Below are 5431 nucleotides of genomic sequence, written 5' to 3'. Positions count from 1 at the left end.
GCTGCTGGGTAAGTTAGGGCAGGTGAGGCTAAGGGTAGAACCAAAGCTAAAGGTTGGAGTAGTGCTCATTAAGGGGCTGGTTAGTATAGAATGAGGTTGGCAAGCATTTGGCCAGCAGGGCTTGGACTTAAGACTGAAGACTGGTCTGAGGGTAGTTCAGGGATTATGGCAGCAAGAGAGTTGGGTAAAGGAAGAAGCATACAAAGAAAGCCAGGCTGAGAAAGGCATGAGTTCCGACTGAAGCCAGGGTAAGTGCGTAACAGGTAAGCTGAGGTCACAGTGGGAGGCAGCGGGGTGCCATGGTCAAGAGCATGGGTTTTTCATTCATGTGGAAGACTTGAATTTAATCCTGTCCTGCCAGTTACTAGCAATGTAATTTGGGTCAACTTACTTAAACCTGTCCCAGTTGAATCATCTCTAAAATTAGAATAATATTTATCCTGCAGGCGATTTTAAGAATTAGAAATAATGCATATGAAACACCTCACATACTGTTTCTTCAACTGGGTTCATGGATATACTTTCAGGGGTCTAAATATTCTCTACAAAAATTTTATTTTCCACTCAACTTTTTTTCTTTTCTTTAAAACATAGACTTCATATGTTTTTTAGAGCATTTTTAGGGTCATAGCAAAATTAAGTGGAAAGTACAGAGTTCCCATATACCTCCTGCCCCACACATGCACAGCCTCTCCCACTATCAACATCCTCCACCAGGGTGGTACATTTGTTACAGTCAATGAACCTATATTGACACATCATTATCATCCAAAGTCCATAGTTTATTTTAGGGTTCAGTCTTGGTGTCGTGTATTCTACAGGTTTGGACAAATGTACAGTGACATGTATCTGCCATTATAGTATCATACAGAATAGTTTCACTGCCCTAAAAATCCTCTGCGCTCTGCCCGTTCATCTCTCCTTTCTTCCCCCTGCACTCCTGCCAACCACTGATCTTTTTACTGTCTCTATAGTCTTGTCTTTTCCAGACTGTCATATAGTTGGAATCATTGAGTATGTAGCCTTTTCAGACTGGCTTCTCTCACTTAGTAATATGCATTTAAGATTCCTTCATGTTTTTCTTATCTTGATAGCTCTTTTGCTGAATACAATTCCATTGTTTGGATGTACCACAGTTTATTTTATTCATTAGCTCTTAACTTTTAATACGATGCTTTTCAAACTAAGGGGTCTTTGGATCTCTGTGGGGCTAAACATGTATTCTTGAGACTCAAGAGTATTAGAATTTGAGAAACACTAACCTATCATGTAGTAGGTGTTCAATAAATGTAAATAATGAATGACAAGATTATTACTCATAAAAGAGAAGCTAAAAATGTAGTGAAACAGGGCTGGGTGAGGCCTATATTCATAAGATTTATCCCAGAGAGGAGAATCTTGTCACTTAGATTTGCTGACAAAGCTGTTTTTCTGTGGGCAGGGCAGGTATGAGCTTCTTGTATGAGCTACCTGGGGCTGCCCAGTCTTCAAGGCAGATCCTTGGGGCAGATATGGACACTGCTGTGACCTCATAGTTTCTGATAGCCCCACATTTGAAACTTGGAGCATTTTCTCATTTTGGGTTTTCTGACACTATTCCCTTGCTCTGTGATTTTCAGAGATTATGGCGTGATTCCTCAATTACCTCAGCAAGGTCTTCCAGTTCCCAGGCTGTAATTCATGGGGCCTGGAGACCTGGAGTCATTTATAGCTGCTTGGGGCTCCCTCACTATCTCTCCATCTATCTTCAGCTTCTGTTTCCTCTTAACCATCTGTGTTTTGTTTTGCTGGGACTGGAGAGTCTGCTTCCAGATGGCAGGGACAGAAGTAAAACTGCAGCTGGGCAGTTCCATCATCTGTTCCCCCATGCACTCCAGGCCATCACCCTTCTCATTAATTTTCTTGCCCCAAACACAATTTTTATGAGGTCCATTTTTGCTCTCTGAGTGTTTTACAGGTCTGAGGCCAGAGCTATAACAGCACTAAAGCCTTTTCTGTCCCGTCCTGTCCTGTCCTGTCCTGTCCTTCTTATATGCTCCTTGCTCTATCTCTTCACTGAAACCTTCCCTGGGCTGAGATAGAGTGGGTTTTATGTATCTCCTCAATGTTCACTTGAATTATGCCTTATTACATTTTCAGAACTTCATTTTTTAGAGCCCTCAATATTTCAAGTCATATTTCCTTTTAGCGCTGGAGTTAACAACCCTTGTTGTACCTTGGAAGGGACTAGAGCAACCAGAGCAACCTTTAAAAAGCACCAGTTCTTGGCCCCAATACAGACCAATTGAACCAAATCTCTGGGCAGGGCTCATGTATAGATTTTTTTTTTTTTTTTTTTTTAGGATGCCCAAATAACTATAAAAGAAGAAAATGTGTCAAAATGGACTTTATCAAAATTAAAAACTTCTGATCAAAAGATACTGTTAAGAAAAAGAAGAAAGAAGTCATAGCCTGGGAGAAAATATTTGACACATATATATCTGACACAGAACTTGTATCTAGCATATTTAGCAATTTCTGCAACTCAGTAATAAAAAGACAAAGAGCCCAATTAAAAAATTTGCAAAAAAGCTTTAATAGGCACTTCACAAAGGAAAATATATAAATTACTCATAAGCACATGAAAATATTTAACATCAATAGTCATTAAGGAAATGCAAATTGAAACCAAAATGATATACCCGCTAATGGCTAACTACCCCCCCCAAACAAAACAAATAAACAAAATCCTTGACCACATGAGGATGCAATGCAATGAGACCTCGCATTCATTTCTACTAGGAGAACAAAATGATGTGATCACTTTGGAAATTGGTCTGACAGGTTCTCATAAAGTAAACGTATACCTACCTAACTACGAAAATACTATTTCTAGGTTTTTATCCAAGAGAAATGAAAACATATGTATACTAAAAGGCTTAGGAACTTCATTAATAGTGGCTCCAAATTGGAAACAATCCAAATATCCCTCACCTAGGGAATGGATGAACAAATTGTAGTATATCCACACAATAAGATGTTACTCAGTAACAGAAAAGGAGAGGACTACTGATGGATCTCAAAATCATGATGCCGAGTGAAAGAATCCACACACAAAAGAGTACCTACTATACAATTCATTTATATGAAGTTCTAGAACAGGCAAAACTAAGATATGGAGAAAGGAATCAGAACAGAGGCTGCCTGTAGGAAGGAGAGCTCTGTGAGTGACTGGGAAGTTCGTGAGGGATCTTTCTGGGGTGACAGATAGGTCCTATATCTTGATAGTGGTGTGGGTTTATGCATTTGTCCAAACTCATTTCTTAAACTCATTAAGACACAAAGTGAGGTCTTAAATGGTGTACATTTAAATCTGTACATTCAATTTATATAAATTATACTTCAACCAGGGCAATTCAATGAACAAATTTCCTTAGATGATTTTGCTGCCCAGTAAAGGTTGAGAGGCAATGTTAGGGGGCTTCAGTTCATATTATGTCTTCTATCTTTTCCCTGCAGTTTGAAAAACCTTCTTTCCTAACACCCAATCCCCTGTCTGCCATCACCCTGCATTCCAATCTCTTGTAATTAGGAACCCCAGAACACCATGAGCATCTTACCTAACATGTCTCTCATTCCTAGCACACCAGCTATAACTCCTTGTTGGTCAAAATGAAACCTAAAACACAGGGTCTCGGGTCATGATGGTGGAGTGGGTAAATGCTGTGCTTGCCTTCTCTCATGACCACATCAAAAGTACAACTAAACTACAGAATAGCCATCATTGAGAGTTGTCTAAAGTTTTGCTGAACAGAAATCCTACAACTGGCGACACACAGAAGAGGCCACCTAAGAGGGGAGGAGATGCTAAAAAGGCTAGTCCCACACTTATATGTGGTGGTTGAGAATTGGGAGAAATATGTAGGCTGCAGAGGTCCCTCTGAGGAGCGAGGAGTCCCAGCCCCACACTGGGATCCCCAGCCCAGAGTTCCACTGCTGGGAAGAGAAGTCCCACAAATTCTGGCTGTGAAAACCAGTGGAAATTGTGGCTGAGTAAGATGGAGGGCTGAGAGAGTCACAGACTTTCCTCTTAAAGGGTCCGTGCACAGACTCACTTGGTGACAGACTCACTTACTCTGAGCTCTAGCTCTAGATCAGGAGCTCAAAATGTTCCAGGGACACACAGAGAAGAAATGAGTTGTCTGGCTTCAGGGTGAGGGCTGGAGGGACAGCTTTCTCCCAGATGGAAGTGCTGGCAGAGGGCATTGTTCCTTTACTAAGCCCTCCCCCACCCGGCTTGCAGACGCAGGTGACTGCCATATCTGAGTCTCCATCAACACAGCTAACACTGGTCACACCACCCAGGTGATTCCCTGAGACCCTATCCCTCCAAAGATGCAGGCCCGCCCAAGCCACTTCCAGTGGATTTTCCATATAAACGGCCTGTCTTGGCTCATACTGTGGACTTTCCTAAAAACTCTCAAAGCCTCACAAACCCAAACAAGCATCATCTGACCTTAGCATGCTCCATACCTCTTGCTAAGCAGCCCCAAGCATGGCACCAGCAGCAGCCAGTCTTAGGCCGTGGCTTGGCCTCTAGAGGCACTTGTAAGCCCAGCGTGGATGGCTGCCATCTGAGGATTGCTTTGTGACTCATGCCAGGTGGCCCTGGGCAGGGCACAGACTGCAGCTGAACTTGGCCTGTGGCAAGTTCAGGAGGCTCTGGCCTGTATGCCCAGTGTCTGGCTTCGGTCTGAGCCAAAGTACCACCTGGGGTTACATCTGAGGATGACACACCCAAAGAGCAGACAGGGTAGACACTAGAGCCCTGCTAAAGTGAATCTTGCTCTGTAGGGTCAGCCCCTGCACAACAGCTCCTCCACTGGTCACAGCCAGTCATCACAACCAATCAGCCCAAGGGATCAAACCATTGCATTGATGAGCAAATAGCAACCAATGCTCAGCTACAACGGGAGGACACGTACAACCCATACAAGGGACATACCTGGAGCACCCAACCCAGGTGACCAAGGAAGACTGTGCCACTGAGACCCATAGAATACCTAATAAGGCCACTCTACCAAGACCGGGAGACAGGTAGCAGCCCTACCTAATACATAGAAATAAACACAAGTAGGCAGCCCAATGGGAAAACAAAGAAACATGTCCCAAATGAAAAACAAAACAAAGCTCTAGAAAAAGAGCTAAACAAAATGGAGACAAGCGATCTACCAGATATAGTTTAAAACATTGGTTGTACAGATACTCAATGAACTTAGGGGAAGATTAGATAAATTTTGTGAGAACTTACACAAAGATATAGAAACCATAAAAAAGAACCAGTCAGAAGTGAAGGATACAATAACTGAAATAAAGAATACCTTAGAGGGAATCAACAGCAGATTAGATGAAGCAGAGGATCAAATCAGCAATTTGGAAGAAATGGAAGTGG

The sequence above is a fragment of the Pteropus alecto genome, unplaced genomic scaffold (assembly GCF_000325575.1).
Source record: "Pteropus alecto unplaced genomic scaffold, ASM32557v1 scaffold109, whole genome shotgun sequence".
Classification (NCBI taxonomy): domain Eukaryota; kingdom Metazoa; phylum Chordata; class Mammalia; order Chiroptera; family Pteropodidae; genus Pteropus; species Pteropus alecto.
This window is presented reverse-complemented; position numbering follows the sequence as displayed.